The following is a 14,707-nucleotide window of genomic DNA, read 5'->3' as shown; positions in this document are numbered from 1 at the left end:
GGAGAGGTCTGTCATGCCATGTGGGTATCTCGTCAGCCGGCCGGGATTGAACCTGCAATATAGAGGCTGCGGACAGCTTCACAACGCTGCACTCAAACCGCCTGTGCCACCAGGGAGTCCTAAATTGAACATTTTAAAGACTCAACAAAAATAAAATTTCTGCCTGAAAGCCACCACCTCCTGGACCAAAGGAGGAATCCATCCGCGTAATGGACACTGCTCTTTGGTCCAGGGTCTGCTCCAGCAGTCACAGAGTTTATTGATTCTCACACCATGACAGTCATCTGCACAGCTTTTAAAAATGTAGGTGCTGGGCCTCCCTGGTGGCACGAGGGGTTAATTCTCATCACTATGAAGCTATCCGCAGCCACTGCAGCAGAGTTTGATCCCTGCCAGGGAGCTACCCACATGGCACAGCAGACCTCTCCTGTCTGCCCGCTGCTCCCCTCAGCAGTGGATTTAAGTAGATCTGCCTGCTCTGCTCCCCACTCTGTCTCTGGTGAATCCGCTCACCCCCGCACCTCCGCACCCTTGGCCTACACCCCAGCTCTTGTATGCATTAATAAATCTTTATAAATAAATAAAAATGTGGGTGCTCCGGCCCAAGTGAAGCCAGTCTCTGGGGTGGGCACAGGGTCATGGGGCTCCCCGTTGACAGCAGTGGACAGTGGCCTGAGAGCTGGTCTGAAGTTGCCGACTGGCCCTGCCAGCCATCGGAAAGGACATCTGGGCTGTGATTGCTGGACATCAAGTTGGCCCTCATTTGAGGGTAACATCAGGATAATTACCACATTTCTTGCCCTTGTCCTTTCTGGGTGTTTTATAGACACGGTCAGATGTCCCTTTTGCTCCATTTGCCTGTGTCCTTCTGTCAAGTCCTGACCCAAACTTTGTGATTTATGACCTTTGCGGGCCACCTGGCTGCTCCCGAAGTTGCTTTGTAGCCTAACTCTGATCTCCGTGTCACCTCTCAGCCTTGGGGGTTCTCCCGCTGGCTGGTCCTTGACACCCAGGAATCCTGTGGGGTCTTGTGAGCCTTCTCAGCTCTTGGTCTGCTCCCTTCCATATCTCCCTCCTCCCCTTGCGCGCCTGCATTACTCCGCCGTCCCGGCCCCTCCTGGGCCTCTCAGGTAACCCAGGAGGCCTGCACACGCGCGCACGCACCGTACAAACAGATCTCCATTGTGCAGACACGGAACAGGCAGGAGGACAAGGCGATCTTCCCCGTGACCCTGTTTCCAGGAACTCTACAAATCGTGTCGCTGATTTTGTTACTTGTGAGGGTGGCATTACGGTGATAAAAGTTTCTGCACATGTATCGTGGTGCAGACTGGTTAGGAAGTAGAGCTGAACACGTGGAATGACTTAAATATCTTAACAGATAAGTGAAAAAGTAAATGTGTTCAAAACAAAGCAAAGTTTGGGTTCCTGCTGACTTCGGGTGCTGGGCCTCTGAGGCTCACTGTAGGATGTGCTGTGCTTTTAGCTTGTTTAACTCTATTTTATGCACAAACCTACACACACACATAATTCTAGCTTCTATAAGATAGAAAGACTTAATGAGAACTAAGTTACTCCAAAAGTCTGTAATTCTTTCTTAACAGTTAGTCGGTACTGAAGATGGATGTCACTGCAAGAGAAGTTAGTGGAGGATTCTGTTTTAGGGTAGCACTGCTTTATGGCACTGCGTGTAATTTATGGGACTAGGCACACAGCTCCTCAGACAGATGCTGTGACGCCACTCCAAAACACCCATGGTCCTCCTCTCTAAAACATTCATGGTCCTCTTCCCCCCAAACTCTCCTGGTTCTCCCCCAAAATGCCTATGGTCCTCCTTACACCTGTGGGCCCCTCCTCCCTCTGTGCCCCTCTAGCAGCCTCCCCTCCCCCTCTAGCAGCCTCAGTTCTGCAGTCAGATTTCTGGGTTTCCTCCGTGCCTTTGTTTTGCTTCTCTCTATTCCTCATACGAGTGACATCATCCCGGATTCGTCTCTCTTCTGCTGACTGACTGCACCCGCAGCCTCTCCTCCAGCGCCATCCGTGTTGTCACAAGTGGCAAGTTTCCATCTCCTTTAATAAAGCACAGTTATTTCAGAATTGTGTGATCTTCCCATGCATTATATGGTTCCAAAGCTCACTGGAAGCAGCAGAGAACAAAAATAATGTTTCACCAGCTAATGAGCTGCCGTGGAAGAGAGAGGGCATACTTAAGATGTCTTATGTCCTCATTTAGTTTTTAAAATTATCTCCATCTACAAACATCCTTGCTTCTGGGGTTGGCACGTGTTGCAATAGAGCAAATGCAAGTTTGGAGAGAGAAATAGGCTTGACCTAAAACCCTAGCTCTGCCCTTTCCTGCGTAAGCTCTGGCAAGTGATAAATCTTCTCTAAGTTTTGTCAACTCCTAAGTTGAAAAAATAATCTTCACAGTACAGGTTTTCAAGAGAATTTAATAAGACAATATATACGAAGGGCCTGGACCAAGAAATGCTCAAATATTATTACATCGATCAGGCTTCATTTTCTCGGTTCCCATGTCTCACTGGATTTGATTTAAATGTGTTTTTCCTTGAATAATCGCACTTTCTCAAATTCTTTCTGGGGCATCATTGGTTTGTGTTTCGAGCCACATGACATATCCGAACGAAGTGAAACCGCTCAAAGCAAAGCAATAAAGCGTCTTAAAATAAAAAGAGCTTGTGTTCGGAAGCCAGAGAGACTCTGGTGGAAAGGCCGGGCCTGTCGCTCCTGCTTGTATCTGTTTGCTTTTGTGACACATCAGTTTTCTCATCTGCAAACTGGGCATGACTGTCCTCACCTGAGCGAGTTTGCTGTGGCTGTTGCAAGAATAACCACACACTCAGCGACTTAATGCAACACAAGCTCATCTTGTGTTTGCTCTGGAGATCTGAATCTGCCTCCCCAGCTTGGCTGGACCTGCTTTCCTCTCCTCGGTTCTGACTCCATGCAGAGCTCAGAGCTCCTGGGCTCCATGGTCTGGGGGAGCCTCGGCTAGTGGGGGCTTGGGGGGGAAGCTGGAGGATGGAAGAAGCAGGGACTGGTTTCCCTCTCTGTTTCTTGAGCTCCCCAGATCCTCCCGCAGCACCTTCTCCTGGAGTCCCCCCACCTCCCCTGGGCAGTGGCCGCTGTACCCTGAGCTTTGAAGACTCTTCCCTTCCCCTTGTCTCCCATTTCTGGCTTGTGGTGAGCTTAGAAAGCCCCATTTTCTGACTTCTCTTGCCATTACCTCTGGGACTCCCCAGCTCTTTCCAGCTCCCTGTGATAAGCGTCTTTTAGTTTAGAAGGTCTTGAAGAGTTTGCATCTGGCATTACCACAATGCCTGTCCCTCTGAACACGTATCCATCCTGTATATACGAGGTTGTAGATTTAGGTGTCAGAACTGGAAAGGACATATATGGGTCTCCGTCTGTCTGTCTATCCTTTCACCTATTATCTGCCATCTATATCCATCCATCTATTATTCATCCATCCAACCATCCATCCATCTACCCACCCATCCATCCATCCGCCATCTAGCTAGCTAGCTAGCTGTCCATCCATCTATTTATTTACCTTCTATTTTTACAAACCTTTACTTTAGAATAGTTTGGGACTGCAGTAATTGGATAATGTTCACTCCCCAGAGAGTCCTCCTATACCCCTCGCTGATTTCCCCCGTGTGCTGTCAATCTCCATCACCACATTGTACTCATCAAAGCCAAGAAGCCAACATGGGCATGGTGCTATTCACCAACTCCAGACTTTCCTCAGATTTCACCATCTCCCCCCACATCCAATTTTCGGCCCCTGGGTCCCACCCGGGGACCACAGGACCTGACTCTACTGCACCCCACTTTCTCCATCTTTCCTTGTCCTTCATGACTTTGTCAGTTTTAGGAAGTAGCAGTCGGGTATTTTATAAAGGTGCCTGAATTGGGCTTTGTCTGACATTTTGCTCATGATCAGATTTTTCTTTCTGTTTGGGGGAGAGAAGACCACAGAGGTGAGGTCCCCCTTCCAGTTCATCATTTAGTGCTGAAGGTGACCCGCCAGGTTCTCCACTGGCTGCCATCTCCCCCCTTATCCAGCCTCGACGCTGTGAGGGCGGGTAACTCCTCAGCCCGCATGTGAGGGGAGAAGAATCACATTCCAGCTCCCCCAGGGAGGGACTTACCTACCTCTATATCGTTTGACACATTTTGTAGGGAATATTTGCCCTGTCTCCTAATTTCTTTATTCATTTCTTCATTTATTTTAATGTCAGTGTGAACCCATGTTTGTTATTTTATGCCTTGGGTTCTAATCTCAAAGTCCTAATTGTTCAATAGTTCCAGATCTGGCCAACGGGTCCCTTTCACATCGGCTTCCCTGTCCCTTTGACCTAGGTCTGTCCCTGCGTGCTTTGAGTTTGCTTACGTTCTGCGCTCAGATGTGAATCCTGCTCGTTCCTCCTGTCCCAGCTGCGGGATCGGACATCTCTCCTAGGAAGAGTCAAATTTTCCTGGTGCCTTACTTTGTCCTGTTCATTAGAAGGTGGAATAATGCATGTGTTCACTCAGGAAGTATTTACTGAGCAAGACTGCGTCCGACTGCAGGCTGCTTTTAGACTAGAACAAATACTGCCTCTGCTTTCCGAAATATTGAATGAACACACATACTCTATGTGTGCGTGCTATATTGTGTGTGCGTGCAAGTCTCTAAATCCCTGAATGTACTGGTTTAGGTAAGCTTCATTTGTAAATTAGCATCCAACAGAAACTCTGTTTCCAAGACAGTTGGAATTTCCACAGGGTAAGGGCAACACATTTCCTGGATGCTGCAAATATTTGTTTGTTCCAGAGGAGTGTTTCCTAAAACGAAAGGTCTAGATCTCCAGACTCAGTTCGACAAACCCAGCCCCCATGCAGCTCCTGCGTAGAGAGAGAAAAAGTGGCAGGTGCTGGTCTCAGCACAGGTGTGTGCTTTGGAATGTTCCAGATAAGTACACAGGAGCGGCCAGGCCTGGTGCATGCCTTGCAGGCACGGTGTGTGTGCTTCAACCGTGGGCTTTTGGCTCCTTGTGCCCCCACCCCCACCCCAGGCAGCCAGCAGCATGGGTTTCCCGGCACTCCCCATGGAGGGCTTCTCCGTATCATATGCCAGGATGTCCTCTTTGCTAGAGAATTTTTCAGCTTGGAGAATTGCTACAAGGATCCACTTGGGGAAGAAGGGGAGCAATTTCATTGGAATGCCTGAGTGGGGGCCAGTGCTTAAGAAGTAAACAGTCTTATAAGAAAGCATGGAAGCAAAGATGCAAGGAGCTTTATGCAAGGGGGTGTTTTTGAGGTCAGGATGCTGTTCCCGGTTGCTTTCCTCCCCTCGAGCATACAAAAATCATGAATAGCAACAACATCAGAAAAAGCGATAATGTCATTGTCACATATGGACGGTTGATTTTATGCAAAACAATTCTAGAGGTTGCCAGATAAAATAGGACATGTTGATCCAATACTATGGAACACTAGATGGTTATTAAACATAATGAGGGAGAAATCTAATTCCACCAGCGAAGATAACTCGCTCAAGATTCTCCGGCAATGGAAGAATGTGCAGTTATTAGCCAGAGCTGTTCTCTGCAAAGTGGACGTAGGAGTGAATCTCTGCATTGTAAATTTCTTTTTTTGTTTCAGGATTTTATAGTGGACATGGGCTATTTGGGGGGACTCACCAAAAAACATTGTACACCCCATGTAACCTAATGCTTCCTACCAACAGTATCATTCAAGTATTGTTTCTTCCCAATAGTGAAATAATCATCTTTTCCAATACCTTTCAGATCACTTGATACAGATTAGAATATTTTACATGGATTATACTAAGCCAAAGATATGAAAATATGTGCTGCCTGAGTGTTGGGTTAGATGCACTTGCTGCTTCCCACCAACTTTCCATATTATGCTGGTGGCAGGAATTAGCATACTGGGGACTTTTCATAAAGAACGTGGGCACCAGGGAGCTGTGACTTTTGTGAGAATGAGTGCTGACCCCATCATTGGATCTGGGGGGTTTTAACCACTAGATAAACCAGTTATTTGTGGATTTTATTAGTGTCTTGGGGCTACTGAAAAAGACGGTCACCAACTGAGCTTAGATGAACAGGAAAAGTCCCCTCCTCGTTCTGGAAGCCCCAAGTCCAAAGTCAAGATGTCTGTGGGTTGGTTCCCTTGGAAGCTCTGATGGAGAGCATGCCCTCTCCCCTAGTGCCTGCAGGTCTCTCCACATTTCTTGACACTCTTGGCTTATGTAACTCCAGCCTCTACCCTAATCTTTATTTGGTGTTCTCCACATGTCCTGTCTAAATATGGTCATTTTCTTGTGAGGACGCCAGTCATGCTGGGTTAGGGACACCACGGATCTAGTATTAGGCCAGGATCTAGATACTAGATTGTTTTCACATCACAAATGAGTTCTGCAAGGACCCTCTTCCCAAATAAGTTCCCATTCTGAGGCACAGGGGAGGCAGTACAGGATTTCAGTATATCTTTCTTGCTGGTAACAGACACTTAAGAGATATAGAACCTGAATCCCAACTGTTGAACATCACTGTTTTGGGGTCAGGACTAAGATAAATAACCATTCTATTAAATGTATTAGAAGAAAGTATTAAAAGAAGTAAGCACCGGGATGCTCCCTCCAGCATTTCTGCAAGCCCCCTGCTGCAGATGAAGGGCCTTTGGGTGACATCCCAAAGGAAGTTCTATCTTTGTTCAATACAAACCCATTACGTGAAATACAGTTCACATTAGCAAAATAGTTATTTTATTGAGGGCATTTTTCTCTCTAAAATGGCATTTTGCACCCTATGAAGATAGCAACTTCTCTATTCTGAGAGCTCCCCATTGGATTTAAACCAGAATTTCACTCCCCATGGCTAGTAATTCAGAAACATCCACAGTTGAGGTCCTCTTCCCCAGTCAGCATGGTTGTGGGAAAAGTCAGCATTTCCTCAAAACAAAGAGCTTCTTTTACATGAGCTGACCATATGCTTGCCATCAACCTTCCCTGATCCACGAGAATGTCATTGCAAACGCCCATGTTTTCCCTCCTCTGAAAGTCTCTATTTATAGCTCTGTCTATTGGCATGCACGTGAGAAATCAGCACTGCCATTAGCAGCAGATGGATGGAGGCTCAGCCACATTTCCCTTCTCACAGGCTCTGTCTGCCGGGCATGTGGAATTGCACTCCCTTGCTTGCTAATCCTCCTGTGATGCGAGACTCGGCACCCCCACCCCTCCCTCAGATCCAGGAATTATATGTGTGCCAACTGTACCACTCCCTTGACATCACAGCTTGACTTGCTGGGTTCTGATTTTGAACCTATATTTAGAGAGCAGGACAATGAGCAGTTTGTAAGGAGAGGAGCTGCCATCAATGAGGGAAACTTCACAGCAAGTCAGGTCAGAGCCCCATTCTCAAGCCAGCACATCTTTTGTGAGAATTTCCAGGCTTTTGTGCAGAAGCAGATTTTTCATCATTTTTACATATATGTACTTTTTTCTGTTCTTTGCACACCTGGTTAGACAATAGTAAAAGCATATTTCTGCATACATGTTCTTTTAAATATTTATTAGTTTTACATATTTATTAGTTTACTACTAACTAGTTTATTTGTTAACTCTGTGCTATAATCTGCAAGACTCTCCCCAAAATAATAACTCAATACAATATAAGTATTTCATTTCAGTCACCTGATAATACAAGTTGTGAATTCTTGACCAGGGAGAGACTTCCTTCCCTGCAGTGATTCATGGGCCTACATTTTACCACTTTGTAGACCAGCCTTCCTGTAGGTATTATTATCACCATCACAACCACCACCACCATCACCGCTGGCATCATCATCATCATTGCCACCATCACCTCACCACACCATCATCACCATCACCACTGCCATCATCATCAACCCTACCACCGCCACCACCATCATCAACCCTACCACCACCACCATCATCAACCCTACCACCACCACCATCATCAACCCTACCACCACCACCACCATCACCAACCCTACCACCACCACCACCATCACCAACCCTACCACCATCACCAACCCTACCACCACCACCACCATCACCAACCCTACCACCACCACCATCACCAACCCTACCACCACCACCACCATCACCAACCCTACCACCATCACCATCACCAACCCTACCACCACCACCACCATCACCAACCCTACCACCACCACCATCACCAACCCTACCACCACCACCACCATCACCAACCCTACCACCACCACCATCACCAGCCCTTCCACCACCACCATCACCAGTCCTACCACACCACCATCATCATCATCTTCACTACTATTATCGACATCACCACCATCACCACTACCATCATCATTACTACCATCATCATCTGCATCTAACAGGTAGAAGGGATTTAAAAAGTATAGAGAACACATAGTTATTAAAAAACTGTGACCTAGACTCAAAATCCTTTTTTTAATCACTCATGTCTTGTTACTGGGGACTCAACACATGGGAAATCTCTCTGCAAGGGAACTTCAAGGAAAGCCAGTCTCACTGCAAGTTTGGGAGATGAGGGAAATGGAATTTTGGGGCAACAGTGAACAGAATCTACTATGCTGGACTTTAAATCTGTCTGACCTAACATTTGATTATTTATTCCTAACCTTGGATTCAAGTGACGGTATCTCAGTTTACTTTTCATATAGTAACTACAACTATTAGCCACAACTAGCAGACTCTTGGGATGTCCTGTTGCTTGAGAGGGACTGATGCTAAGCATTTGCTGTAGTAAGCTTCCTTTGTTGCAAGATGCAGGACTTTTCCAAGAGAAAGTAAAAAACATCGCGACTAAGGACATTATTCTGACTAATGCTGGGATTAACACTAGGAGATACCAAACTACCTTCATGCACTGCATCTAGCCTGTGTATGTGAATAAAGTTTTATTGGAACACAAGTATGCTCATTCATATATCGCCCATGGCTGCTTTTACTCTTCATTAACAGAGTTGAATTTTGCGACATAGGTAATATAGTCTGACTTTGGAGATATTTACAGTCCACTCCTTTGTAGGAAAAATATGTTGATCCCTGTCCTATACCATGGGTCTTCCAATAGGGTTCTTAAGAGCCTTGAGGTGCTTTGTGGCCCCCCTGGGGGAGCTGGGAGATAAAACTGGGGGATGATAGAGCCTCATAACCTTCTATAAGGTCAGCCCCATCTTAACCTCATTAGAGTGCTTTGTCAGTGTCCATTTGGGAAAATATAAGTTTGAAATTGATTACACATACCGTAATGTGGAATGTGAAGGAAATGGACCCTGATCTTCCTTCCTAGGGGTATCAAAATGCTGAAGAAGTAGCCTTTACCTAAATGGTAGACTTATTTGAAGAAAATAATCTCCTGGTGGGAGTCACAGCATTCTTACATGCATTCATTCACCAACATTTGGTGAATGCTTTGCACATGTTCCAAGTGCAGAGGACAAAAGAGTGCTCATCACAAACAAGGTTTTGATTCTCAGGGAGCCTATGCCTGATGGAGGGAAGGCAGACAATAAGCAAATGGGCACAGCATGGGCGCTTTCTATCATCTCAGCTGGAGGAAATAAGGCAAGGCCATGGACAGTGAATGATTGAGTCCTCTTTTACTCAGTAAATTCAGGGCATGTCTTCCCAAGGAGGAGGACTTTGGAAAGGATGTAAATACCACTGAGATCTGGGGAGTGTCTGGGGAAGCTGTACCAAATAAATTTGCAAGTGAAGCTTTGCAAACATTAAGGTGACTTTGCAAGCACCCTTCAGTGCCACCTCCCAGCGTGGCTTACTGTCTGTTTCCCATTCTGTGCCCATGATGGGGTCCTTTATGTGCATCCAGGAATCCTGCCTGGTTTTCCTATCCACCTGACAAATACCTCCTCATTGTCACACAGACTCAGGTATAGCACAGCGACCCTGGTGACACTCTCCTCTGCCCTGCTCCAGTTTCCCAATCACTCTTTTCCCCCACTGGGTCGTGGACATTGTCATGCCCAGTGTTGAATGTGTGTTTACATGAATGGGAGGAGAGGGCTAGTTTGAGTCTGGCTGTCCATCTAATCTTTAGTCACCCTGCCAGTGACCTACCTGCCACTGATACTTAATGACCATGAATAGCATTAGGTATTCATGAAGAAAAATAAAATTCAGTTAGAAAAATAAAATGATAGCAGCAGAACCATTAATTTAACTGTACATTTACTGAACATGTGCTGAGAACACTTCCAAAATCAACACATATAAACCCATTCAATATGAACAATAACCATATGAGTTAGGGACTATTATTATTTATGGAAGAAGATGCTAAAACCCAGAAAGGGAGAGTAATGTATCCAAACTCCCGTAATAATCATAATACAGAGGCACAATAATTGGTGTTTATTATGCTCACCACTAAACATTTAATGTGGATTGTTTTATTTAATCCTCACACAACCCTCTGGGACAAGTACTGTTGTGATTCTCATTTCATAAAGGGGGGAAATCAGGATGCAGAAGGGTTCAATAACTTGCCTAGGACCATATGACTTTTCTGTGGCACAGCTGGAGTTCAAATTCACAAGCACTTGGTTCCAGAATCCTTGTTTTCACTCCCACACTTGAATCTGGTGTGTTGGCATCAGAAAGGGGAGAGCCCTCACCAGTGTGTTATAAAGCTGGCGGCTCAAGGTAAACATTCAGCAGAATCCACCAACGCTGTGTCCTTGGGGCTGCATTGTGTGCCCAGTGCGGCTGCATCTTGCTTCTCTTGATGAAGAATTCTCCGCCTGGAACACTGTGTTTACTCCTGCTGTTGTCCTCCCATTAAATGAGGAATGAGCACAGCCATCCACAAAAGCAGAGTTACAGGGTGAGAACACAACACAGAGAATGCAAGAGGATTATTTATAGTACAGAGTCCCGGGCGGAAAAGACAGCGTATGAGGAGCTTAATCATTTCCCAGGGAATCAGCACCATGGACAGTGGCAATAGAGCTTCCAGAGGGTCAGGGCTGCAAACCAATTAAAATGACTTCTAGACACTTAACACACACAACACTGAGCCTGAAACCAATGGCATGTTCTAGCCAGAAAGGAAAAAGCAACTCCTGATGTTTCATGCCCCTGTCCCCTTAAGCAGTGAGGCAGCTGGCACACAACTCGAAACATTTCAGGTTCCTTGATAATGAGTGTGTGGCCTCATTACTCTGGTTGGCATCTCTTGGTAAAAAAGAAAACATTCAGCAATCAGTCCACCTTGACACTTTCAAAGTGTCCATGCCAAGCTTCACATGAAGGTGGATCGGGCTGGGGGACTGCTTTGTATAACTCCATCAAGCCCCATTCAACTGCTTCCCCAGTTACCTTTTCCCCTCATTTAATATATGCCTTGATGCTTAAGTCAGTTTGTTTTGCTTACAGTAGTCAGAATTCTAAACTCAACTCAAACAACAAGGAAGATTCCAAGGATTCAGCCACACTACAGAAGCTGGGGGTTTGCAGGGTAGGACTAACTTTGGACTTGCCTGCAACTTGGGTGCTGTTGGGAAGCTGTTTCTCCAGTTCTTGCAACTGCTTTCAGTTTTGTTGGTTTTTATCCTCAAGGTTATGCATATACAGTCAATGGGCACCCCTGGCCGACACCCCACTGTAGTTTTTTGAGACTGTTGCAACAAATCACCACAGACTGGTGGCTTGAAACAAGAGACATTTTTTTTTCTCCCATTCTAGTATTCAGAAACCTGAAATCAAGGTTCTGTAGGAAGGCCTCCTTCTGGAGGCTCCAGAGGAGAACCCCTTTTTTTTTTTAATAATAAATTTTATTTTTATATTCCCCATACAGTTGCAACCCCCCTTTCTGATCCCAATCCCTCCCCTCCCGCCCCCCACCCCCCAAAGAGTGTCTCTGGTTCATAGTTTTTTGTTGATTTTGATTTTCACTTTCTTATAGTTATTCAATTTCCTGGTCCCTTATTTAAGTTTTCTAGATTCCTGCTATGAGTGAGACCATCCGGTATTTTTCTTTTTCTTTTTGGCTTATTTCGCTGAGCATGATCCCTTCCAGCGCCATCCATGTTGCTGCAAATTGCATGTGCTTATCTTTTTTGAATGCTGAGTAATATTCCATGGTGTATATGTACCACATCTTCTTGATCCAGTCATCTATTTTTGGGCATTTGGGTTGTTTCCAAAGCTTAGCTATTGTAAGCAGGGCTGCTATAAACATAGGGATGCAGCTGCCCTTTGGAATTGATGTTTCTGTGTCCTTTGGGTAAATACCTAGGAGTGGAATTGCTGGATCCTATGGAAGCTCTATGTTTAGTAGGTCCAGAAATCTCCACACAGCTCTCCATAGTGGTTGGACCAGTTTGCACTCCCACCAACAGTGCAGGAGAGTTCCTTTTTCTCCACACCCTCGCCAACATTTGTTGTTGCTAGTTTTTTTAATATGTGCCATTCTCACTGGTGTGAGATGGTATCTCATGGTAGTTTTGATTTGCATTTCCCTGATGACAAGTGATGTTGAACATTTTTTCATATGCCTGTTGGCCATTTGCATTTCCTCTTCAGAGAAGTTTCTTTTTAGCTCTTCTGCCCATTTTTTAACTGGATTATTTTCTTTGTTGTTGTTGGGTCTCATCAGCTCTTTGCAGATTTTTGTGATCAGTTCTTTATCATTAGTGTTGGGTGCAAAAATGTTCCAGAGGAGAACCCCTTTATGCCTCTCTCCTGACTTTTGGTGCTGCCAGTGCTTTGGTTTGTCTTGGCTTGTAGCCACATCATTCTGATCTCTGCCTCCATTTTCACAGGGCTTTTTCCCTGTGCCTCAAGTCTCCCTCTCTTTCTTTATGAATAAAGTAGTCATAGGGTTTAGGCATCATCCTAACTCCAGGATCATCTTAATTTAATTTCATTTTCAAAGACATTTTGCAAATAAAGTCACATGCAAAGAAGATACTGGGATAAGGGTTTGACATATCCTTGTAGGGTAAAACTCAGCCTATTGCACATATCAATGTATCAGCCCCAACATGAGCACAGCAAACCTCAGAAATCCTGAGCTAATTAGCTCTGATTAGCTCTGACCACCTGGCTTAAGGAGTAGATCTACTTCTATGCTAATTTCTGCAGCTAGAAGGATTCAGTGCTCATGCTGGGCCGTCCTCCAACCTTAGATAAAGATCACACCAGTTGAAGAGCACAGAGGCCAAAGCAAAACATCTAGACAAACACTTAGCAAAGAAGACAGGCACTCAATGTGAATGAATTGATTAAAACAGTAACTGAAGAACCAACGGAAAGTGAACTGGGAAGAAGCTGTCACATAAAAGTGTAACATACTTGTTGCCAAATTCAACTTGATGAGGGGTGCTGGTATCATTTTCAGGCCATTAAAAGATCCAAGAGTGATAACATTGGATTGAGTGGATGTCTATAAGAAAAGGAAACACTGATGGCACATTTGAATCTTTTACTGAATCATCGGCACCTTGTAGACATTCATGAAGGACTTTATAGAATAAAGGACTGAAAACGTAAATGAATATATGAATAGAAAATGATCAAGAAGGATGAATGAACAATTGGGAAACTCCTCTCGAGTTTCACAATTTTAAAAATCATGCTTGGATTTTGCTTTTCTATTCAAGTTAGGATCATCCATGCCATGGGTGGGCTTCGAGCTCGGGGCACAGTTCTGGGCACAGAGCCAATGTAGACTTCTTTATTTGTTGTTTCAGTTCTGCTTTATTCTGCCAACTTGGGCAACCTACTGGACCCTCAGAAGAGGCTGGTTAATGTGTTTCATTAGCTGATGGTCCTTTTTCTTGAATTCTTTTTCATCTCTCAACCATTTAGGAAAAACTATTGAAATGCACATGCCATCCCTTTTCAAAGCTTCTTTGACCAAATGTATTCTTCAGTGCCCTTTGTCAGTCCACTGTTTACTTGTGTGCATTGAGCCCCTACTGTGTCTCAAGCAGTATCACAGCAATGGGGGAATTGTTGGTGAACTAGCAAAGGCTCTTCCCAGCTTCTCTCAAGCTCCTGCAGCTTATGTTCCAGTAAGGAGAGACCTAAGATACTTGCAAACAAATGAAATGAGTAAGCATGAAGTCAGAGAGGTGCTCTGAGATGGAAAGAGAGCTGAGTTGAATGTGGACGCTGTGTTTGCTAGGCTGCTGTGATGTGGGTGGGAGGAGACTACACCCTCCGAGGACAACAGGACTTGGGTGACAAGGAAGTATCGGTTGTTGTTTTATGAAACCACTGCAGTGATGCCACGCCATGTGCTGCCAGTGGGGATTCTCTTGTATGATCCATCTCACAGATGGAAAGGGAAGCTATGGGGGGAAATAAACAACAAACAAGCAGAACGTTGCAAAGGAACCAACCTGCATGTAAGGAGGAGGAGAGTCGTATACATGGCTGACGGGGCTACCCGAGGGAGCAAGTCAAAGGCATTTCGGGGCCGTGAAATGACACATCCCTTCCTTTCTAAAGCTTTTTGTAGCCTGTCTTCAGCATTCAGGGAAGAAAAAAGCCTCTGTTGCCTCCTTGAAATTCTTGGCTATTTTTCTGGTTTTGGTGAGATCAAGTTTTTTGCAGGGCTGTGGCCTTAATCTTTTCTGGCAGGAGGCTCAGAAATGAAAGATGATGTGAATA

The 14,707-nt window shown here is 45.2% G+C and overlaps 1 protein-coding gene across 1 annotated transcript in view; it reads left to right on the top strand.

Moving 5' to 3' along the window:
- LOC119241953 (uncharacterized) overlaps window positions 1–14,707 on the top strand; it is a 1,281,278-nt gene that overhangs the window by 755,617 nt on the left and 510,954 nt on the right. The window lies entirely within an intron of this gene.

Source organism: Talpa occidentalis, unplaced genomic scaffold, assembly GCF_014898055.3.
Source record: "Talpa occidentalis isolate TD23 unplaced genomic scaffold, MPIMG_talOcc4v2.1 talOcc4.12, whole genome shotgun sequence".
NCBI lineage: Eukaryota > Metazoa > Chordata > Mammalia > Eulipotyphla > Talpidae > Talpa > Talpa occidentalis.
Note: the sequence above shows the minus strand (reverse complement) of the source record. Positions and strands in the feature narration are given on the sequence as shown.